Here is a 25,819-nt window from a genome sequence, read left to right as displayed (position 1 = left end):
CTTGCCCAAATTTGCATGGCTTAGTTGGTAGCTGGGACAGGACTTACTAATACAAACCATTTGCTCTTTCCTTCCCAATACATGATTCTGGTTTCCCCTTTTGTGGCAGGCAGCGGTGTGTCCCACCTCTTATAGGACCACACGTGTGCCCAGAGACGAAGGCAGAAAGTCCTCCTTTTTGGTTTTTATAGGTAAGTGAGATCACTTGATATTTTATTTTATTTCCTGGGAACTTGGCTTATGGATATTGGGTGATGGGTTTAAAGATCTAATGGGGGGTGGGGATTCCTATCTGGTTTCTGATTCTCGTCTTTAGTTTCATCTAGAAATTGGCAGGCAGGATGTGGTCAGGGACTACGTGGCTTCATCCGCTCTAGCTGGAGGCTGTGATGCATTGTTCCACCTGTCCCACAACCAGTCCCCCAAGTTCCTTTGGTGACTACCCTCCTCGGTTCTCAGAACACAAGATGCTGGTGGGAAGATCCACCTCCTGACTTCCATACTCAATGAAACCATTCACTAGTGTGGGTATGGCCTCCAGCAGCTGCCTCTTTGTTTCCTCCAGCCAGCCCCTTCAGGTCAACCTGGAAGCCAGGATGCCCCCACCACCCCTGTCCAGTACATGAGAGGTGGGTTCCTCTGGAGATGAACCCTGAAGCATTCTGGGGGCCACTTGCTGTGGGGGTGCAGTGAGAAGAGATGGTGATGAGAAGAGAGAAGAAGACAGCAGTGAGGGGCATTCTCAAAAATTCTGGAAGCTGACTTGCCTTTGTGGGGGGAGGAGATGATGCACCTGAAAACTATCTGCAAGGCTTTACTGCTCAAGTAAAATTAGTACTCCAATGCCTGTGATCTCTTCAAGAGATTTTGATGTTCACTTAATGTTTCTCTTTCAGCAGAATAAATGTAGACTTGGTCCCTGTTATTCATGTGATTAGGCACTGGTTTTGTAAAATGATATAGGTAGGCTAATTCCTATTCACCCTTCAGAGAAAGAAATCATATATTGTTATTCAAGAAGCACGTGTAATTTTATCTCTTTTTAAAAGCCCAAATCAAAGAGATTACCTTTCTGAGCTATGAACAACTTGAAATGCACATGGATCTGCAAGGTTAAAGAGCAAGAGGATAAGGAATTGCATTTGAAAGAGCAACGTCTTCTGTCATTGGGTGCTGTAAAGAGTCTCTTAAATCAATGTAGAGGAAACCAGCCGATTCTGAAACTGAAAAATCTCTCCCTCAAAAAAGGGATAACCTAGGTGCGTCATGAAACACAACAGTTTACATTTATCTAGCAGTCGTCTTGAAGGTGAAAATACTTCCTGAAACCCCACCATTCCACCATCACATCTGCTCTGGACTACTGAGAGAGCTGCCTACTGACTATCCCTGCATTCACCTTTGCCTCTGTAGGATTCACTTTTCACTCAGTAGCCAGAGCTATCTTTTAAAGATCATTTTTGAAAGCTTATAAATCTTCAAGAGCTTCCCAATGTAGTTAGGATACAATTCAAACTTCTTATCTGGGCCTTAAAGGCCCTTGGGATTTCCCAATAGGGACAACATGTGCAGCACAGCATGAGCAGAACAAGTCTCATCCCAAGCAGTGCAAGATGGTAGCATCCCTGGTCCTTTCCCATTAAGTCAGTTGTGCTCTGTGTCCAACCCCAGCATTCTGCAACCAATAACCACCTGCATATCTTCAAACACCCTCCAGTCAGGGTTGGGAGGTGGTCCCATCACCCCCAGCTGAAAACCCCTGTTAGTCTACTTGATCTGGCCCCTGCTTACCTTCAACCTCAGGATCTTTGCATAGACTGTTCTCTCTGCCTAGACTGCTCCACTCCCAGGCTAACCATGTTTGGCTCTTTTTCCACTTTCAAGTCTTAGCTTAAGTGTCACTTCCTCAGAAAGGGCTTCCATGACCACCTCATCTGAAACAGCTGGATACACATACATACACACACACGCACACACAGAGTTACTCTCTCACTGTGCACACTTACCACTACACACAATTTTCTCTTTATTTGTTTACTGTCTGTCCCTCCTTCCAGAATGTAAGTTCTACGAGAGCAGCCTGTTTTGTTTGCTGCTATATCCCAGCGCCCAGGCACAAATTTTTATAAATATCTATTGATTGAATTAGATGCCATGAAGTTATAGGTCATTTAATCACATATATAATAAATGTTAGGAAGAAGCAGAAAAGTATTATCAAACTCATTTTTCAGATAAAGCACTGAGATACTAAAAATAACGAGTCCCACACGGAATATTCATGACGAAGGGAGGAACAAAACTAGAAATGTCATTACCTCCTTATGAAGTCACAGCAGATTATTCAGTATAAGGCAATCATTAAAGAGGCCACACAAAAAGACACACAATGTACAAACCCCATAATTAACATAATCCCCTCATCCCCACCACTTTAAAGCTAAATGTCCATGTGAAAACCACTATCTATATACCGGTTGTATTTCATTTTACTTTATAGGTTATCACACCTTCTCACATCTAGGCTCAAAGACTTAGATTCACCTTCAGAGAAGGGGAAGAAAAATATGTTTCATTGTTCCCTACAGAACAGATTTAAATATTCATCTCTCACCTAATCCTAGTAGCTAACAAATGACCCATAATGAAGCATAGTGTAGGGATGGCAAACACAGGGCACCCATCTTGCCCCCTCTCCACTCCTGCACCCTCCGTGCGCACGGCTCACCGATTCCAGAACTCCCTCCCGCTGAGCACCCAGTCCACTTGGTGGGCTCTTCAACCCAGTGCTCCAGGCAGCGGCTACCAATGAATCAGAGGGGACATACAAGCTAAACATCTTTTGCTAGCCTTGGAATAGCGGAAAGGGCCGATCTTTCCAGACAATCTGAGTTTAAATACCATATCTGTTCTTTGTTCCTTATGAGACCTTGGTTTTTTACCTTCTTTCTGTTTGTTTCATGATATCAGACTTGTAGGGTTGTTGGGGAAATTACAAATAATGGACATAAGGTGCTTAGCACAGTGCTTATTACAGTTAGAATTCAATAAATAGTAATATTCAACTGTGGTTCAGAGAAGGCTCTATTTTACTCCCAGGAATGGAGCAGATATAATTTTAGAAGATGAGGAGTGCAGGTCACTAGAAACACTAGAGGGAGATTTAGTATTGGACTAGAGGAGTGGTTCCCAAAGTGGTTCCCACACAATCACCTGTGAACTTGTTACAAATTGTAGATATTCCGGACCCAGACCAGACCTACAAATCAGAAGCTCTGCGGATGAGTCCCAGCATTCTGTGTGCTAACAAAGCCTCCAGGTAATTCTGATGCACACTGTCTCTAGTTTAGGAACCACTGCAATAGAGAGAAGGACAGGGAGGGAAAATAGAAGTGATGAAGCCAGGGGAGAAGAATGTCTGTTCACCTGGTGATTAATTAGAGAGGAAACAAGGAGTGCTGCCCCTCAAAGAGGCAGTGACCCTATCAGCAGCGCGCCCCCCCCCGCCACCCCCAGCAGTGGCAACTTTCTCCAGGCAGGCCAGCAATTTGCCATAATACACGAGACAGAGCAGAGCTTGCTAAGAGAAAATGGGCTTGTATTACCAAGTCAGGGAAAGGGATAACTTCCCAAAGGAAGCCCCAGTGCAGGTAGACAATAGACAGAACTTGAAAGACTCTTTCCTTTAGCAGAAGTGGGTGGCCATTGCTTTTGGTTATTTCAGATGCAGCTTTGACAGAGAGAGAGAAGTTGGTGTAGACACTTGCTCAAGCTTTCCCAGCTTGGCAATTTCTTGAACAAATTGCATCTGACAGTTCAGGGTGAATGGGGGTCAAGGGTGGGGGTGGGAGGAGGCGTGTCAAGAGATGCAACTCCGCCGGGATTTCTCTACTCCACCTGTTCCATCTGGATCACTTGCTTTCCCCCAAGCCACCTCCTTCTGCCAGACACCCAAGTACTTCCCATGCAGCCAAAAGTTTAAAATATGTTTAAAGAACATAACCAATCTGAAGTCCTATGTGATCCAGCAGATTTTAAACCTGTTTCCAAAGTTAACCCAAACAGCAAGATCTACACTGCCTTACCACCTACTTCTCTTTGGTTCCACCTCATTAGAAACTTGAGTTTTCATTAAAAATTTAGTTTACACATCCTTAGACACATCCTCACTTGCAGAATGTTCTAAAGGGTGAAGACAAGATCTAAAGCCAGTTATCTTGTTAAAGTACAGGGAGGATCTTGTTAGAGACTATCAGAAATTCAGCTCCAACATGATTATTGAGCATTTACACTGCCAACTTTCCTGCCTTTCCCAGAATCGTGTGCATACAGACCACTGTCATGTCCATACTGCAGCATGTAGAATGGAGGCTCAGGCACAGGAAGGAACTAATCCAGGGTCCCACAGCTACTCTAAGTGGCCAACTGTGGATCCTCAACACCAGTGTCCTGACAGAGGTGGTGGGCAATCTACAACTAGATCAGCTACAGGGGTGACCTTCCCTTAATTTAGTTAAAATGACACTTCTCAATTCCCAGCTGAGGTATGTGCTGTGGTTTGTATTTCCAATGAAATGTTTCTGCTGCTGAAATTTATCACCACCTTTTCAAACTGGTGGAAAGCCTGTTTTTATTTCAAAAGTATGTGATGCACAGCCCTCTTGCAAGTAAGGCAAACTGTTCTTGGCTTGATGTGAACACGGAAAACAGTAAGACTAACACTAACCATGTTCTTAATGACAGCAGTGTGAATGTGTTAGGAGATTTTACCAAAAAAATAGCAATTGGTTATTAGGGAAATATTGGGAACAGGTGCCTCATAACAACAACAACAACAACAAAAAATGTCCTTCAAAAATGCTTTTAAACTTACTTTTGGATAGATCACCTTCACTGAGATTCTAAGAGGGCTCGCTATTGTTCTTCAAACATACAGAATATTTTTATATCAAAGCAAACCAACAAACTGTTCTTTGTATCTCTGAACGCAAAATATGTGGAAATGGGTTTGCTTTAAGAAGAACTTCCACTGAACCTGGTTAATAACTAGGAGTGGGTTTCCCAGGAAGATGGGCATCCTTTTTTGAAGGAAGGTGGGAAGAGGAAGTAAACTATACTTCTAAAGTTATGCTGCGGAGCTGGTTTCTGTTCTCATAACACATTTCCTCCCCCAAGGAACAATATCATTTCCTAAGTCAGAGAAGAAGAAAAAAGAAAAATCACATTTATGGAGGATCTTCTGAATTCAGTTTCCTCTAATTCTTTCGACATTGTTAATCATTTACTCTTTTGACAAATAGGAAACAGAGGCTCAGGCTGGCAGTGTAATTCGCATAAGATTATGGAATAAAAGAAGGGACTGAAAATAAAAGAAGGGACAGATCTGTTCAATTCCAGGTCTAACCGATTTCTCCACTCCACTGAAAGTCCCTCCCCATAAGGCACAATTTTAATGGTGAGGAAACTGAGGCACAGATAAAGTAAAAAAGGTTGCCTTCAGTCGTGAAGTCAACATGGAGACTGAAGGTCACTGTGTGAAATGTTCAGGAAGCCACACAGTTTTTCCTTTTTCATGCCTTGATTTAGCTTATGAAAGATCACAGTATGTTACTTTCAGAGATTTTCCAGCTTTGGGGATGGGCCTTTTGTTTTTCTTGGCATCATTCACATTTGAAAGCAGTATTTTGACACTGCTTTCTGGATTTAGCTTGATACAAAACGAAGCAAAGTTAGACCCACGCACCCTGCTCTTTTCCAAATTGTGAACACGTTAAGTTTACTTTTTGCTCCGGGCATCAGAGTTTCTAAAGGAGTAAGGCCCGAGTGGAGTCTTGTGATTTTGAGAATCAACAGATCTTGCTATTCGACAATAATCCCCATTTTGCCCACCCATCAGAAGCGAGAGGAGAGGGAACTCTTGCATTAAAGAATCCCTGTTGATAAAACAATCTTTTTTCATGAACATTCTGTCTTCAGGAAACAAGGGATAGAGAGCCCTTGTTAGTTAATAATAAAAAGAATTTGTCAGTGAATACTCAGATGAATGAATATTTTTTAAAAGCATGGAGTATGTAAGGAATGTTAATCCAGCCTCTGCGTTCACTCCCCTACACGACAACTGTGAAGAAATCTCTGGCCTCTGAATGATGAATGGCCCCAGACTCAACTAGGAGGGAAGACAACCCCAAGCCCTATAATTTAGCATCTCCCTTTGTAAATTTCTGGGTAGGCTTCTTTTTTGGCTCTTGCTGATGAATGGGTTCAGTTTAAAAGCTTTGGGATACACTGCACGATGACCATCAAGTATTGCTCTTCATATGCCATGCCCACCTCTTTTCATCCTATCAAGAAAATCTCAGCCCCAAGTGTATACATCTCAGCCTTTCCCAGACACATGCTGTTAAAAAGTTCTGTCGGTTAATTTCAAATTAATATCTTAGGCGGCTCTAGGTGGTGGTGGGGGAGGGGAGGAATCAGGAAGCTGAATTAGTAAATGACAGAGCAGTAATCAGTTTAAATGAGACTTCTCCCGGAGGACACAGAATTTGCAAGCCTAGAAAAAATCTCTTCTCAGCAGGTGGTACTATAGGGATGCCAGAGATTGCCTCCACAATCACCGTCTTATTCATTTATTTCGTCTTCTGCTGCAGTCCTTCGTACATGCACTCACACCCCCAACCTCACTCCGGAGCTCTATGCAGTCCAACCCTACCTGCTAAACAGCTCGCTGCACGAAGGGTTAAGGCTGCAGCCTTCCATTCCAGTAGGCATTGCAAACATTCGGATGTACTTTCTCATCTGCAGTCAGCCCTGTAGCTCCGGCTCCCGCAAAGCCTTTAGCACTAGGAGAAACATTATTTCCTCCCAGCTATGTTTGGTTTAAACTTGCAGTTGACCAGGTTCTCCTGCACAGGATCTTAAACTTAACCCTGCAGGCTTTTCCCTAGAATCTATCCCTCTGCCTCCGCTGAATTTGTTTCCCCTGCCCTGTCCTGGAATGCCTCAGGGCCCTGTGTAACCTTGATGCCTTCTCCGCACTGGAAGTTAGAAGCATCCTTGCCTGCTGCATTACTGCACATTACCCTAGTAACCTTGTTTTTTCCTTCAACTCAAACTTCTCCAAACACCATCCCACTGACCCTGAAATTCTCTAGCTGTCAATTATGGCTTTTCAACCCACTCTGTCTCAAGAATATTGTAGAAGGCAAATTGTGGAAAGAAGGTTTGGGAACTCACCTGCACAGCTGCAAGGATCAGACACAAGGATGGGGCTGCCGGCAAACTTCCCAGGGACTGTCTGCAGCCAAGTCTCTTGGCCTTAAAGGCACAGGGCACTTTTCACCATATAAGGAAGACAGTTTCACTTGTCTGCTTTGGGGCCTGTTTGGGCAAAGCAGCTCCTTCTCTTGATGATTGCAGAGGCTTAAGCCTTCTGGGGAAATCTGCAGCCTGTCAGTTCTCAGGGCTCTGTACCTAGTAGGCAGCTTTAGTAACAGCGGTATAAGGCACAAGAATGGTGTTTGGCAGGCCATTTTCAGAGGCCAGAAAACCCTTATATGGAGCTTTTCTCCCTACAGGAAAGGTTTAAGGTGACCGGGAAGACTTTCTCAATTAGATGAAAGGGCTTCTGCTTCTATTTCAGGTTTGGCTTCCTGGAAGCCAACCATCCTGCTCATCTCAAAGGGGAGAGCAGTTTTATCCCCTTTGTCCTGACTTTGAGACAAAAGAGAGGAGACTCAAGAGTGATAAAGCCTGTAGAGTGAGATTTTGATGAAGACACATTAACAGTGCACCCTGACAATGAGGGAAGTGGAGATGTTTTTGTTATTTCAGCTGGTGGAGGCCCTTCCTAAACAGATGAACACACACAAACCTCAACCAAGGCCATGTCCACTGCCGGGGAACCTTCCTGGGCTCCTGCAACTGAAGCCCAGGGCTGAAGTTGGAGGGCTGCTCTATCTCTCAAATGTCGGAGATGAGAAGGTATTTTAGCAAAACCAAACATTTTTTGCTGATGATATTCAAACGCAAGTCTGTCCTGTTGGTTTGGGGTGGATTAAAAGCAGTTATAAAATGTGAGATTCTAAGAAAAAAGTGGAGCTTAATTTAGTTATCACTTGGATGGTTTACACTTTTTTCTTCACTGCCAACTGGATATTGTCTCTTTATTGCCTGGCTACTATGCCTAATACTTAGCATCTGTATGATATATTTGAGATCTTTTTAAAAATTCAATTTGGTACCTGATTATATAGTCTGATACTACTCTCACATCTTACTTCTTACAGAGATTTTGATTCTCTAAGGACAAAAACCATTCGTATTCTTCCATACTCTGCTTAATACCTAGCATGGAACAAGCATATAATAGACTGGGAAATAATTGCTCAGTTAACTCAATTGGATGGGGGCACCTGGGTGGCTCAGCCAGTTAAGCATCTGCCTTTGACTCAGGTCATGATCTCAGGGTCCTGGGATCCAGCCCAGAGTTGGGCTCTGTGCTCAGTGGGAAGTCTGCTTCTCCCTCTCCCTTTGCCCCTCCCCCTGCTTGTGCTCTCTCTCTCTCTCTCTCTCAAATAAATAAAATCTTTTTTAAAAAGTTAAAAAAAATAATTTGGATGGAATCCAGGGTTTTTGCATGTCTTCATAGTTTTATGAATAAAATGGGTTTTTACTAAATTGTTATTGTCTAATAAATCCATGATTGCTTTATCATCTCTTTTGTATGGAGTAGTATTTATTTTCCATACCATCAAATTCTCAAGGGCAGAGGTTAAAAGAATTTCTTTAAAAGGTAGTCATTGTGATAAACTCCTTGATCCAGCAATCTGATTCCAGGGAACTTAGGAATAATTAAGCAGGAGCAAAACATTATCTAAACAAAAGCACATTGCACTGGTGTCTGTAATAATAAAAATAAGAAATGACCTGAAGGCTTATATATCATAATGATAGCTTATACCCATTGATTGCTCCCCATGTACCAGGCTCTGATCTAAGAATTTAATGTAGATCATTAGCTTATTTGATCATGACAAACCCATGTGGTAGGACTTGTCATCATCCCCATTTTATTGACTAGAAAACTAAGGCACAGAAGAAATTTGCATTTGAATTGAGGTATTCTGGCAAAGTACTTATAGTGCTAGCATCATTCTAGGTTCTTACCAAGACTTACTGAGCATTTTAAGAGGCACTAAAGATAGACAGAGTAATAACATTAATAATGGCCTTTGTGCAACCATTAAAAATAATAATTATGAAAGCTTCATGCAAACATGGAAACATGATTATGCTATAGAGCTGAGAGGAGCAGAATATAAAATATCTATGACTGCTACTAGCTAAAGATCTATAAGTGATGGAAAGCAATATACAAAACTGAAAATAGTTGTATAATAGTGTTGGATTATGATATGAATTTCTCTAAAATTATCTGAAATGTTTTTACTGTTTTTATTTAAAAATTAATACAAAGTTAATTATTGCCACAAAAACTTTGATCTTGGCATTCTTATTGCCTTTCCTATTTATTTATTTATTTATTTATTTATTTATTTATTATTTTACTTATTTACTTATTTTAGTTTCGGGGGTAGAATTTAGTGAGTCATCAGTTACATAAAACACCCAGTGTTCATTACATCAGTTGTCTTCCTTAATGCCCACCAGTTACCTCATCCCCCCACCACCTCCCCTCCAGCAACCTTCAGTTTGTTTCCTAGAGTTACACATCTCTTATGGTTTGCCTCCCTCTAAGTTTTCATCTCATTTCATTTTTCCTTCCCTTCCCCTATGTTTATCTGTTTGTTTCTTAAATTCCACATGAGTGAAATCATATGGTATTTGTCTTTCTCTGACTTATTTCACTTAGCATAATACCCTCCCAGTTCCATTCATGTCATTGTAAATGGTAAGATTTCATCCTTTTTGATGGCTGAGTAACATTCCATTGTGTATATATACCACATCTTCTTTATCCATTCATCTGTTAATGGATATCTAGGCTCTTTCCATAGTTTGGCTATTGTGGACATTGCTGCTGTAAACACTAGGGTACATGTGCCCCTTCAAATCACTATGTTTTTATCATTTGGATAAACACCTACTAGTGCAATTGCTGGGTCGTAGGATACCTCTATATTTACCTTTTTGAGGAAACTCCACACTATTTTCTGGAGTGGCTCTATCAGTTTGCATTCTCACCAACAGGGTAAGAGGGCACCCCTTTCTCCACATCCTTGCCAGCAACTGCTGTTTCCTTTTAGCCATTCTGACTAGTGTGAGGTGGTATCTCATTGTAGTTTTGATTTGTATTTCCCTGATGTCGAGTGATGTTGAGCATTTTTTCATGTGTCTGTTGGCTATTTGTATGTCTTCTTTGGAGAAATGTCTGTTCATGTCTTCTGCCCACTTCTTAATTGGATTATTTGTTCTTTGAGTATTGAGTTTGTTAAGTTCCTTATAGATTTTGGACACTAGCCCTTTATCTGATAAGACATTTGCAAATATCTTTTCCCATTCTGTCAGTTGTCTTCTGGTTTTGTTGACGGTTTCCTTTGCTGTGATGATGATGTCATAATAGTTCATTTTTGCTTTTGTTTTCCTTGCCTTTGGAAACATGTCTAGAAAGAGTTGCTGCAACTGAGGTCGAAGAGGTTGTTGCGTATGTTCTCCTCAAGGATTTTGATGGGTACCTGTCTTACATTTAGGTCTTTCACCCATTTTGAGTTTATCTTTTTGTATGATGTAAGAAAGTGGTTCAGTTTGATTCTGCATGTGGCTGTCCAATTTTCCCAACACGGTTTGTTGAAGAGACTCTTTTTTCCGTTGGATATTCTCTCCTGCTTTGTCAAAGATTAGTTGACTATAGAGTTGAAGGTCCATTTCTGAGTTCTCTATTCTGTTCCATTGATCTATGTGTCTCTTTTTGTGCTAGTACCATGCTGTCTTGATGATTACAGCTTTGTAATACAGCTTGAAGTCTGGAACTGTGATGCCACCAGCTTTGCTTTTTTCTTTCAACATTCCTTTGGCTATTCAGGGTATTTTCTGGTTTCATACACATTTTAGGATTGTTTGTTCCAGCTCTGTGAAAATGCTGATGGTATTTTGTTTGAGATTACATTGAATGTATAGATTGCTTTGGGTAGCATAAGCATTTTAATAATATTTATTCTTCCAATCCATGAGCATAGAATATTTTTCCATTTCTTTGTGTCTTTAATTTCTTTCATAAGTGTTCTAAAGTTTTCAGAGTACAGCTCCTTTATCTCTTTAGTTAAGTTTATTCCTAGGTATCTTAAGAGTTTTAGTGCAATTGTAAATGGGATCAATTCCTTGATTTCTCTTTCTGCTGCTTCATTGTTAATGTATAGAAATGCAAGTGACTTCCATGCATTCATTTTATATCTTGCGACTTTGCTGAATTCCTGTATCAGTTCTAACAACTTTTTGGTGGAGTCTTTTGGGTTTTCCACATAGAGTATCATGTTGAATTTCATTCTTCTTATTGCTCTAAATTCATCCATCCTTCCATAGTCCTTTAAATGATGCTATAGTTCTTGTATCAAGAGGTTCCCTTGATGGTGCCATTATCCCTGAGGATGCTCTCAGACAGCTGAATGTAGAGGTGGGGCCCATGTGCATCACACAGTGCATATCTACGTTATCACCTGCCCTTGAATTAACTCTATATCAAAGTGTTATCTTACAATGTCCATTTTTACTAATATTTTATGATTTGTGGACCTGGCTAGGATAAAGCATTGTGCTACACTGATGGTGAGGAAATGTGTCTCACCAAATTTTTCCTTATGTAGGAAGGCTTCCAGCAGTAAGGTTCTAAATCTGAAAATGTTTATCAGTAAACAAACAGATATGTTTCAAAAGATGACCTTATTTGATGAATAAAGGAGAAAACTTTAGTAGAAATTAATAAGCAATTAAAAATTATATAAAATGCTCACAGCTGTTGAAGGTTGTATTAAATTAATGCATTTATTTATGTATTGCAAACTCAAAGAAGGGAAGCTGTAAAAAGCAAACTGAAAATTTGCACCAGGTGGTATTAATTTTTTTATAGCCTTTGTCCCAATACCATATTTTCTTTCCTAAAATTATTTCAGAAATTTTCTCTCATGGGAGAAAGGGAGAGAAAACCATGTGAATCAAAATGAATGGATACATGAACTAAGATTTTAATAAGCTTAATAAATGTTTAAAGAAAAGTAATTGTTCTTTTTCCTGATTAAATGTTAATAGTGTAAACTAAAATTTATCTGTTAAAGATGTAAATTGACCTAATTTAATATTCTTTTTAACTAAATATGATATAATAATATATTACCCATTTTGAAAAACCAAAAACAAGTATAAGAAAAAAACAATCAAACAAAAAAGACTAAACACTAGGTTTAGTATGATGGTTATTAATCCTCTTGTGGTCACAAATCCTTTGAACATCATGGTGAGAAGCATCAGAAAATACCATTTTACATGTGTTATTTTTATGTTTATGTGTAAGGTTAAGTTTATTCTTAGTAATGTCACAGTTTCTTTGTATTCTTACATTTATTTTTTGGTTTCACAAATTAAAAAAAAAATACATAGATGCCGATGTTAAAAGTATAATAAGTGAGAAGGTGAAATCCTTCCTAAAAGAACCTGGAATTATCTGTTAGAGGTTATGGTGGAGGCACAGAAACACATTAATCCCATCATTTCTCTCATATGCAAAATTCCCAGGAGCCCATACACAGGAGAAGCTTCAGAATGGGAACCAGAGAATAATGTTGATAGTGGCTATAAGTGAGCTCTGCACCCCAATGAGGAGCTGCAAAAGGCCAGGTTGGAGCCAAGGTTACATCAGCAAATGGGGCTGATTCACAGCCCAGATCAGAAACGGTTACTCCCTCAGGAGGCAGTTTGGAAGGAGATGGGGAGAAGCAGGTTTGGCTTGGAAGTAACTAAAATACTGTCTGACTCAGGCATCTATTATTTATGGCGTTGTATGCTTCCTTCCCTAATTTTCTATGCTTATGCAAAAAATTACTACTACACATACATTGTCCTATCATTTGATTTTTCACTTAATAACATTATAACATGAACATCTTTTATGTTATATATTGCCTTCCTTTTAACTTCTGCAAAATACTTAGCTGTACCAAAATTTATTAAATATCTCTCTGCCCTGACATGAACAGATACTTCTCCAATGAAGACATACAAATGGCTATCAGACACATGAGAAAGTGTTCATCATCACTAGCCATCAGAGAGATTCAATTTAAAACCACATTGAGATACCACCTTACACCAGTTAGAATGGCCAAAGTTAGCAAGACAGGAAACAACGTATGTTGGGGAGGATGTGGAGAAAGGCGAACCCTCTTACACTGTTGGTGGGAATGCAAGTTGGTGCAGCCACTTTGGAGAACAGAGTGGAGATTCCTCAAGAAATTAAAAATAGAGCTTCCCTATGACCCTGCAATTGCACTACTGGGTATTTACCCCAAAGATACAGATGTAGTGAAAAGAAGGGCCATCTGTACCCCAATGTTTATAGCAGCAATGGCCACGGTCGCCAAACTGTGGGAAGAACCAAGATGCCCTTCAATGGTCGAATGGATAAGGAAGATGTAGTCCATATACACTGTGGAGTATTATGCCTCCATCAAAAAGGATGAATACCCAACTTTTGTATCAACATGGACAAGACTGGAAGAGATTATGCTGAGTGAAATAAGTCAAGCAGAGAGAGTCAATTATCATTGGTTTCACTTATTTGTGGAGCATAACAAATAACATGGAGGACATGGGGAGATGTAGAGGAGAAGGGAGTTGAGGGTATTGGAGGGGGAGATGAACCATGAGAGACTATGGACTCTGAAAAACAATCTGAGGGTTTTGAAGGGGCGGGGGGTGGGAGGTTGGGGGAGCCTGGTGGTGGGTATTATGGACGGCACGTATTGCATGGAGCACTGGGTGTGGTGCATAAACAATGAATTCTGTTACTCTGAAATTAATTAAAACAAAACAAACAAACAAACAAAAGATCTCTCTGCCCTGCTGATGGAGATGTTTCAAACTTTTGTTATTATAAATATTTATTCACAATCTAAGTAGTAGATACTATAGAAAAAGATAACATTTTAGTTGCTGTCCCCCACCTCCGCCCGGCAATGCCATGTCTTTCTGTCCCTGTACATGCTTATTTATGCACATGGGCAACAGTTTCTCTAGGATGGGGAGAAGTTGACCAGCTAGTAGATATAGGAATGCTCACCTACATGTTAGTAGGTACTGTTAAATTGAACAAGTGCTCTTTTTTAAGTCTATGTTCTTCGTTCTTCTTTTACTTAAAAATGATTTTTTTTCTCTTGAAAAGTTAAGACATATACATAATAAAAACACCAAATGGCATAAAAAGGATATATGGGGAAAGGTAAGTCTTTTTTACCCTATTCCCATTCCACATCTCCACTGGCAAAGTTTCCTGGGTGCTTTTTGAAGTGTGTCTGTGTGTGCGCGCACACCCGCAAGCACACACATGAAATCCTCTCTGTATATATCTGTGTGTGTGTATATGTACACATAAACATAGATATGCCATTTGTGTGTGTGTTTCTGCAACTTGATCTTTACATTAATAATATATCTTAAAGATTATTTCACATCCAGGCCTGTAGATCTCCCTTATTTGTTTAAATAGGAGGATACCATAATGGCATCCTTTGGGAATAGGCCATAATTTAACCCATCTCATCTTGACGTACATTCAGATTGTTTCAAGGCTATTGCAATTATAATAATTCTGTAATGAAGATCTTTATTTGCCACCAGAAAAATCTTGTTGGCATTTTTATAGGTATTACATTCAGTTAATAATTTAATTTTAAGAAGGCACCTGGGTGGCTCAGTTGGTTAAGTGGCTGGCTGCCTTTGTCTCAGGTCATGATCTCCAGGTCCTGGGACTGAGCCCCTTGTCGATCCCCACGTCCCACTCACTGCTCAGTGGGGAGTCTGCTTCTCCCTGTCACGCTCCCTCTGTGCCTTCCCTCTCTCTCTCAAAAAATAAATAAAGTCTTTAAAAAAATTAATTTTAAGAACGTTAACATCTTTATAATACTTATTTTTAATTTAAACATAGCAAATGCCATTTTATTCTCTCAGGATTCAATCATATACATCTTGCATGTTTATTATTACTTCTACTCTAAGGTATTTTATTCCTCTAAGTACTGTTTTATTTTTTTTTATTTTTATATATTTTTAAAGATTTTATTTATTTATCTGTCAGAGAGAGTGAGCACAGGTAGAGGCAGAGGGAGAAGCAGGCCCCTCGCTGAGCAAGGAGCCTGATGTGGGACTCGATCCCCAGACACTGGGATCATGACCTGAGCCCAAGGCAGCTGCTTAACCAACTGAGCCATCCAGGCGTCCCCTAAGTACTGTTTTAAATGGGACTTTTTTCAATACACTTTTCTAACTTGTGGTTCTTATATAGTAAGGCTACTGGTTATTAGTTACTGCACTTAACAACTAGTTTTCCTACTGTGTTATTTCCAATAGTTTCCCATGTGGCTCTCTTTTAGTCATGTGATTATATCATTTATAAATAGTTATCATTTTGGCTCATTCTTTCCCATTTCTTATACATTTTTTTTCTTTTCTCTAATTGGGTAGTACTTAATATTAGTTAAATATGTTAACAATATTATCTTTTTGTTAAAAAATGTTTTATTTATTTGAGAGACAGAGTGTGGGTGCGCTAGAGCACAAGCAGGGCGGAGGCAGAGGGAGAGGGAGAAGCAGGTTCCCTGCAGGGAGACTGATGGAGGTCCAGTGGAGGCTGGGCTCTATCCCAGGACCCCGGGATCATGATCTGGGCTGAAGACAGACGCTTAATCAACTGAGTCACCCAGGTGCCCCAAACTTTTCTTCTATAGTTTAATGGGAAACCTTTTTGTATTTTACGATTAATCAAGTTACTTTCTTAGAAAAAATTAGAATAAATGGAAAGCTCCTTGCCACTATAAAAATAACATGTATAAAATTTCAATTTGACTAAAAGTTTTTCTAGAGCAAGTTAATTTTTAATGACTAAACTTGGTAGCTCAAACACCCCCTGTCCTGACTGTAAGGGAAAATTCTGCTTCTAACTGTCCCTCAGCTTTTTCTTCAGGTTTCCAGGTGCTCTCAGAGGCCATTTCAAGCATACTCAAGGCAAGCAGGGTCTCCTTATTTTCTGTGCCCTGCTATCATTACCACAAACGGCTTTCAGAAAATGCTGTTCAGCACGGATATCCTCTGCTGGTGACACTGCAGCTGACCCCACGCTGGTCTGAGGATGACAGGGAACCCTTCTCCCTTCTGTCCTTCCAACCAATGCGAGACAGATTCTCCCCTTCATCTCACTAGACAGCTGATATCCGGATTAAACATAACAAGATGTTTTTAGACTAGGAAGTGAATGGAAGAGAAATAGTATCACATATCCCAGACTGACCTTAGGGGTTCTCTATGGGGCTGTTAACCTGCCTCAATCCCCATCTGCTTCCAGATGTCAAGAGAAACTTTTCCTCCTAGACTTTGGACAATACTAACTACCTGCCCAGAGAGAGAAGGAAGGTAATCTCTGACATAAATGTAGGTCCATTTCCAGAGTTCTTATTTTCTATCCAAGATTGATAACTTCTAGAATGATAGCCAGAAGATCCATTCCCTTCTAAGAAGCGCTCATACCCCATTCACAGACACATGGCCTATCCCCAAGGTACCCGCAAGACAATCACAGTGTAACCTGACATCATGAAGATTATACAATTTAGAAGTGCCCTTGAGAGTTAACACCAGGTGAAGGTCTCTTTAAATTACTGTTAGATTATAGATTGACTTCTTTTTAAAGACTGGATTTTTAAATTCGATGACCTGGGCTGAGAGGGCAGAACTGGGAACGATCTGGACACCCATTTGGAGGAAGAACTGACCAGTGCATGCTGCAGGGTATAGAAAGTGTCCTGAACAAAGGCTAATTGACTTGTTGACTATCGTGAAGGCTTTAGTAGCAACAGTTCATTTCATATAAAGTCATACGCATGGAAAAAATATTCCCTATATGTATTCCACAGTGTGCCCTGCCCCCCGGTCCCACAGTAGCCAGGAAACTGAGGTCAAATCTAATCTCTTCTAGGAAACTTGATTCTTTCCATAAGATCCATCAATTCTTCAGGGCACCTGGGTGGCTCAGTGGGTTAAGCCTCTGCCTTCGGCCCAGGTCATGATCTCAGGGTCCTGGGATGGAGCCCCACATGGGGCTCTCTGCTCAGCAGGGAGGCTGCTTCCACCCCCCCGACCCCCACCTCTCTGACTGCCTCTCTGTGTACTTGTGATCTCTCTGTCAAATAAATAAACAAATTAATTAATTAAAAGATCCATCAATTCTTCGAGGCTCTATTACTTTGTTTGAACTCCTTTTTACTGAATAGATACATGAATTGATACTTGGGGCTTCATTTTTCTGTCTTTTGAGTCCACGGTCCCTCTGAGGGTAGAGATTTACTCATCCTTTGACAAGATTGTTGGAAAGTCATGCTGGACTCTGTTCAGAATCCTGGGGATACAGCTATGGACAAAATGGTCAAAGTCTCAACATTCCAGGAGCTTACATTCTTGTGGGAGACAGACCAGTAAAGAAATAGAGGACAAATGTCAGGTAGTGATAAATTCCATGATGAAGAGAAAATAAGGTATGTGAAGGGAGTGACTGCATGTTGATCAGGAAAGGACTTTCTGAATTTTTGATTTGTAAGTTCATCACATCTTTCTTCTTGGTCCCCATAGCACTTGCAAATGGTTGGTGCCCAAGAAGAATTAGAGAATTGTTTATTTATTTTTTGAAACCTGACCCAAGTTTCAGAAAGTAGAATTTGGTCTTTAATCTCCAAATCAGATGGCATTCTCAATGGTTTTTTTTTTTCAAAAGTAATTTATTTATCCATTTATTCAATAGCCTTTTCATGTAAGCTTGCCCTCCTGTATTTCCAGTATACTGCCTGTTGTCACTTACACTAAAAGTGCATATGCAAAAATAAAGTGATCTCAAATTCTGGTCAAGATACATCTGTTAAATAGTTGGCATTATTCTTAGACAATCTTCTCTTGGAGCAATTTTGGAAACTCCCTAGTTGTACTTCTGTAAAGGTTTGCACCTGGGAAATAGCACGGAGGCTTTTATGAGGGATGCTATTATAGGCCTCTCGCCAGTGCTGAGAGAAGAGAGGCTGTCGGGAGCTCTATTTTATGCTACAGTAAGGTTAGCCATTTACTGTTCCCATAAGCTATTTCACTTGCAATAAAGGTCAATGGGCCTTTTTAGGAAGGAGAGCTAGACCCCTGTCGAAAACTGCTGTCTTCCATAGTCAAAAAGACAGGCTTCTTTAGATTCTTCTGAAAAGTTGTAGGATGTTTATTTAGTTGGCAGAGTGGTTCAATATGACCAGCTGATGAGCAAGGTAATAAGAATTCACTGACTTCAAGGTGGAAAACTTCAATCCTAAGGGAGCTTGACCACAAAGCTAAGCAGGGTGTGGCCAGCAGTGGGTCTGGTTGTCACCTTGACATGTGAACCCTACAAGAAATACATTTCTGTACCTGGAACTCCCTATCCCTGGACTTCCTAGGAAGGTGGCATTATAAATGACTGCAGTGTGCAGCCCCCAGCAGCTGCAAATCCACTATAGCAGAAACGGTCCTGCTAACGATGTATTTTTCTTTCTTTCTTGTTAGCTTTTAAATGAAATCAAATTGGGTAGGCGTTTCCCTAAAATAGTGCAGGGCACTAGGCTTTAATATTTTTATTCACTATCTCTTAAAGTAATTTTGAAAAACTATCCTTTTTCAGTTTTATGTTATAATGTAAAAAAAAAAATTGTGGCCATAAGACTGTTAAAAAAAAATTCATCTGGATTGAGCTGTCATTACCAATATTACCTGGAGTACCTGTGGCAGAGACAATGCTGTGTTCACCACACCCTCTTCTCTTCCTACAGGTATAGGAAGATTATATTTCTCAGTTTCCCGTTGGGAGTATGGACGAAAATGATATATTGCTTCCTGTCCTAGGCAGTTAAGAGTGGCTTAAGTTCTTATGCTCTCTTTCTCTTGTCTTCCAGTTGGAAGCTGGGAACTCCGAGACCTCGGAGATACAAGATGGAAACAGAGTTATCTACTGTCAAGGAGAGCCTCTTTGTCTCTGCCAGACTGTGATATGGACGAGCAGTAAATTCTGTTGTGTTAAGCCACTGAAGTTTTAGGGTTCTTACACTATCCTGATCCATATATGGCAGAACTGATCAAAACAACATGAACATATTGCCACTTTTGATAGGTCATTATTAAGAATTTCATTGTAGAAAATGAATCTCTTAATAAAAACATTCAGAAATTTTGCTCATGTAGATGGGAATGAAGGCAGGTATAACAAATGTCACTCAATTCCCATTGAGTTATATGCATACCTGAGTGCAAATTACCATAGCATAATTTTGTAAAATGGGAGAAACACTGCTGGAAAAGGGAGGTAGGAAAAGATTTCCTAGGCAGTCACAACTTAGGCACAAGTTATATGAAATTTGGAGATATGGAAATTAGTTTCCTTAAAAAATATCTATGTCAGGGCAGCTGGGTGGCTCAGTGGGTTAAGCCTCTGCCTTCGGCTCAGGTCATGATATCAGGGTCTGGTGATCGAGCCCTACATTGGGCTCTCTGCTGGGCAGAGAGCCTGCTTCCCCCCCTCTCTCCCTGCCTTCTGTTCTGCCTACTTGTGATTTTCTCTCTCTCTGTCAAATAAATAAATAAATAAATAAAATCTTAAAAAAAAAAATCTATGTCTATATACCCTTTTGAAAGTCTGTGAATGCCCCGTGTAACACCTGTACCCCCACATTAAAAATAAGTCTAGGAATGAGGAAGGAGGGTCATGAGATGGAGTGTCCCTTGACCTGATCCTCTTTTGGCTGCAGACGTTCAACCCAAATCCTTGGTCCCTCTTTTCCTGACTTTCCTTCTGATTTCTACCAGCTCACAATAAAATAGATCAAGATCAAGATTAAAGTCTGTAATATATAAAGTTATTTAAAATCAATAAGAAAAATATGACTACTTCAACAGAAGAAGATGGGCAAATGATAGGAACAGGCAATTCACAAAAGAAGAAATACAAATGGCCAATACCCATAGAAAATGTTAAAGCTCACTTGGAAATCATAGATGTGCAACTTCAAACAATGAAATACAATTTTGGAAATCAAACTGGATAAATTAAACTTCAATGATGGTTGAGGGAAGAATATCATTTCTAGAGAGTAATTTGGTAATACACATCAATATTCTTTAAAAAATGTATAAAGTTGAGCTAGAATCCCACATCTAAGAATTAACCTTTAAAAAAAATTATTCGTGGGGCGCCTGGGTGGCTCAGTGGGTTAAGCCGCTGCCTTCGGCTCAGGTCATGATCCCAGGTCCTGGGTTCAAGCCCCACATCGGGCTTTCTGCTCAGCAGGGAGCCTGCTTCCTCCTCTCTCTCTGCCTGCCTCTCTGCCTATTTGTGATTTCTCTCTGTCAAATAAATAAATAAAATCTTAAAAAAAAAGTATTCGTTTATTTCAGGGAGAGAGAAAAAGAGAGAGAGCAGCAGAAGGGGCAAAGGGAGAGAACCCTCAAGCAGACTCCCTGTTGAGTAGAGAGCCTGGCACTGGATGTGGGGCTCCATCCCACAAAATCAGAACCTGAGCTGAAACCAAGAGTTGGATGCCCAACCAACTGGGCCACTCAGGCACCCATTCTAAGAATTATTCTAAAGAAATAATCATAAATAAGTAAAACAAAAATAAAAGCAAAATGACTCAGCCTCAAGCTTTTATCACAGTGTTTTTTAGTCAAGTTTCTTTTGGTTGCAAGTATTAGGTTGTAAGGCATCTTTCATTTAAAATGCCTCCTCTCAGCTACATTTTCTGTGTCTCTTAAGTTAAAATTATCAAATGATTAGGCTAATTGCTTGCTGAGTGCCAATAGGGTGGCTTTATCCAATCGAATGTTGCTTTCTGTGAAGAGAACTGTCATAAGGATGCATAAGATTACTTCTTACAGGGGCTATACATGGGGTTAGGTTTCACTGCCCTGTGCTCCATAAGAGACAGGAAATGATATGCTATGTTTACCCAGAATGTTAAAGAATAGAAATAATTGAAAAGCCCAACCAGTATGTGAACAATGCACCTGACACCATGAGTGAGACAGTCATCCAAGATGTTCTTGTAGAAAACTATTTAATGACATAGAAATGCACTTGTGATATATTTTTATTTCTAGAGAAGAAAAAAAAAAGCAAGTCCAAAGAGAATAAACAGTTTAATCTCATTTTAAAAGTTTACATTTATAAAGGAAGAAAGTGCTACGGATAGAATGTGTCCCCTCTTTCCACTCCAATTCATATGCTGAAGCCCTAATCCCCAATGTGATGGTATCTGGAGGTGGGGCCCTTGGGAAATAACTGGGTTTAGATAAGGTCCTGAGGATGGAGCTCACATATTGGGATTAATGCCCTTATAAGAAGGGAGAGAAACCAGAGCTCCTCTCTTTCTCCACACATCAAGAAGGGAGTTTGCAAACCAGAAAGAGGATTCTTATTAGACAGTGAATCTGCAGGAACCTTGATCTTGGACTTCTCACCTTCTCAGTTCCTCCACAACTGTGAGATGTAGATGCTTATTGTTTAAACTACCCAGTCTATGGTATTCTGTTGTGGCAGCCTGAACTGACTAAGAAAAGCTATACATCAGAACTTTAGTGGTAGAAATATTTGGATGAAACCAGCATTACTGCTGATTTCTATTTTCTTATCTTTATGAAGATATTTTCTTCTAAATTAATTACAATTAACATATAAAAGTATCTTAATAAGAAAAACATAAAGGTTAAGGAGTAGTTCTCCAAATGCAAAGAAGACTGAAGAAAACCAAATCAGAACCTAAATTCTGGATGAACTAAAGTCAAGAATTCAGACAAGAGGCTGCAAAATATTTACCCTGTTCCTGGAGCACTGGACACACACAGGCTTTGGTCATGAGCAACAGCAGATTCTAAGCGCCAGAACTGGAAGATGAAGAGATGCTATGGAGAGAAAACACCTCACCTACTCTTTGTGCTCCCCACTTTCCAGGAGCTGGGATGTGAACTCTAAAGCCCTTCAGGTAAATTTTTTGACTTCTATAATAAGGCACACAGTTTAGGGAAAAGAGGACTGGACACAGAGGACCCAAATCCAGTCTGATGGTTTACTAGTTGGGTTTACTTAATGAAGCCTCTAAACTTCTTTAAGCCTCTTTGGAGATAATACTAATTAAGCTACTAAGCATCTGACTCTTCGTTTCAGCTCAGGTCATGATCTCAGAGTCCTGAGACCGAGCCCTCCATTGGGCTCCATGCTCAGTGCAGAGTCTGCTTATCGCTCTCCCTTTGCTCTTCCCCCTGCCCTCAGCCCCATGAGCGCTCTCTCTGTCTCTCTAATAAATAAATAAAATCTTAAAAAAAAAAAAGGTAACCTGCTTTCCTCATATGCTTTTGTGACAACTGAATAAGATAACATGTTCATGTGTTTGAAAAAATGATATGATACAAATGTGCATCTGCACTTATGCTCACAGGTTGCTCTCTCTACATACACACGTGCACACAAATATATATATACTACAAATATCTCAAATATATATATATAGATATAGATATGTCTATATATATATATATCTGTGGAAATGATAATTAGAAGCCTAAACCCCTGTTTGACTTTGGCTAAATGTAAATGAAATTATAGATCACTATGGATTTGACGAGTTGCCTTGAGAAGACAATGTCTTGTTGACCCAAGTACTCTGAGAAGTGCTGAATATTATTCTCCTCCATAAGATAGGAAAGAGAAGGTTAGAGAATATTTACTTGCTGGTGAAAACAGGAGCACAATAAACAAGGAACATTGTTGAAAGGTAAGCTTAAATATTTGCCAACAGTGTTTTAGAATAAATTATTGTCCCCTTCTTGAATGTTTATTGAGAAAAGGATGACACTAAGATATTCAAGTATGAGCAACAAATATGACCATTAACCACAAAGTCTGAGATTACCACGAAGCTTGTAAAATACATCTGATATAGGAAATTTATTTGTTTGCTTGATTATAAAATGTTATGGAAATTGTATTTGTTTTCAGGCTGAATATGTACTCTCTGCTTTGGACAGTAAACCCATTCCTCAGTCAACAGACTCACCAGCAATATATACTGGATAGATTCTCATCAGCAGTTAAACCCCCCAGCAGTGTACACCAGGTAGATTTTTGCATGAGTTCAAACGCTTCAAACACTTGGTTCTAGCTTTCTCTTGGCAGACCACCTGGCAAACCCCCAGAAACAGAGTGCTTCTAGAATATTCAATCAAACACAGCAAAGTTTGATTTATTTCACAATGTTACTGAAGGTTACATCTGAGGAGTTGACAATGTGAGAGGAGAAAAATAAATTTTTACTGTATTTGTATATTGTTGGAATCTTATTTCATCAAGCATTTACTAGTAATAATTACATTTAAAGCATTTTCACTGGGGTGCCTGGGTGGCTAAGTTGTTAAGCAACTGCTTTTGGTTCAGGTCATGATCCCAGGGTCCTGGGATCCAGCCCCGTATGGGGGCTCCCTGCTCTGTGGGAAGCCTGCTTCTCTCTCTCCCACTCCCCTTGCCTGTGTTTTCTCTCTCCCTATGTCTCTCTCTGCCAAATAGTAAATAAAAACTTAAAAAAAAATAAAGTGTTTTCACTATAGCATAGCACTATATAAACTGTTATTCATATATGGGCAGGTGGGAGGGATAGGGCTTAAGCCTTTCTTCTTCTATGAGCGGAAGTGTATCAAAACCTCCCCTCCAGGGGCGCCTGGGTGGCTCAGTGGGTTAAAGCCTCTGCCTTCGGCTCAGGTCATGATCTCAGGGTCCTGGGATCCAGCCCCGCATCGGGCTCTCTGCTCCTCGGGGAGCCTGCTTCCTCCTCTCTCTCTCTGCCTGCCTCTCTGCCTACTTGTGATCTCTGTCTGTCAAATAAATAAATAAAAAATCTTTAAAAACAAAAAACAAAACCTACCCTCCAGTTAGTTGCCATGAAGCTGAATCTGTTCACAGATGTATCTCATCAACTCCCACATTATTGGCCTACCCATTAATTTAAAAGTAATGATTTAATTATCAGCATTTAAGAGCTCAAGTGATTTCTGCTTAAAAATACAATATGATGCTGGGCGCCTGGGTGGCTCAGTGGGTTAAGCCGCTGCCTTCGGCTCAGGCCATGATCTCAGGGTCCTGGGATCGAGGCCCGCATCGGGCTCTCTGCTCAGCAGGGAGCCTGCTTCCCTCTCTCTCTCTCTCTCTGCCTGCCTCTCCATCTACTTGTGATCTCTCTCTGTCAAATAAATAAATAAAATCTTAAAAAAAAATACAATATGATGCTAAAATGGATTCTTGCTCTACATACGTTCCACATGTCCGCCACTCCTTCCTTCACACCCCCGGAAGGTGAGCAGTTAGAATTCTTTTTTTTTTTTTTTTTTTCAGTGTAACAGTATTCATTGTTTTTGCACCACACCTATTGCTCCATGCAATCCGTGCCCTCTCCAATACCCACCACCTGGTTCCCCTAACCTCCCACCCCCGCCCCTTCAAAACCCTCAGATTGGGATGCCTGGGTGGCTCAGTTGGTTAAGCCGCTGCCTTTGGCTCAGGTCATGATCCCAGGATCCTGGAATCGAGTCCCGCATCGGGCTCCTTGCTCAGTGGGGAGCCTGCTTCTCTCTCTGCCTCTGCCTGCGGCTCTGCCGGCTTGTGCTCTCTCTCTGACAAACAAATAAATAAATAAAATCTTTAAAAAGAAGAAGAAGAACGAACTTTAAAAACAACAACAAAAAAACCCCCTTCAGATTGTTTTTCAGAGTCCATAGTCTCTCATGGTTCACCTCCTCTTCCAATATCCCTCAACTCCCTTCTCTCCGTCTCCCCTTGTCCACCATGCTATTTGTTATGCTCCACAAATCAGTGAAACCATATGATAATTCCTTTTGTAATCTGGGCAACCAGAAGCCATTTAGCTTTAGCTTTGAGGGGCAGATGCATTCAAGTGAGGTTTGAAAGGTCGAGATCCCCACTGCCCCTGTGGCAGGCATGATCAAGGGCGCTTTGGGATTTTCTGCAAGAGCATTCTTGTCGCTAGCTTTGTGAAGATCAACAAGTGAGGTCAGCAGCATTTTCAGCTGTTGTTATTTTTGTTACCAGTATGGACCTAACAGGTAAAGCTTGGCTCCAGGGTTAACAGTAACAGCATCAGTAGCTTCCTGATCTCTACATTGTTCCTAGAGTTAATGGTGCAGGGGAACTTCCTGATTTCCCATCTTCCTGACCAGCAAAATCGGCAGCTTCCTCGGGGGCCGGTTCTTCATTGTTCCTCTGGCAGTCAGCCTTGCAAGCCCAGCCTCAGTACACTGTAAGCACCTAATTCCCTGTCGGAAGCCCTTTGCCCTGTGTGCTGAAAATAGCCAGAGTAGTTTTTATTTTCTGTAACAGAACTCTGACTAATGCAAAGGAAAAATAAGAAATCTGGTAACATCTGGCCCTGATTTTGGTTACGGTAACAATAGGCTGGAAATGAGCAGGAGGAGGCTCCAACTTGCAGAAATCCTACCATACCTCAGTGTAGCCCCCAACTGGAGGCCATTTATAAAGCAC

Source organism: Lutra lutra, chromosome 1 (genome assembly GCF_902655055.1).
Source record: "Lutra lutra chromosome 1, mLutLut1.2, whole genome shotgun sequence".
Lineage (NCBI taxonomy): Eukaryota > Metazoa > Chordata > Mammalia > Carnivora > Mustelidae > Lutra > Lutra lutra.
The sequence above is the reverse complement of the archived record's forward strand: the minus strand, read 5'-3'. Positions refer to the sequence as shown.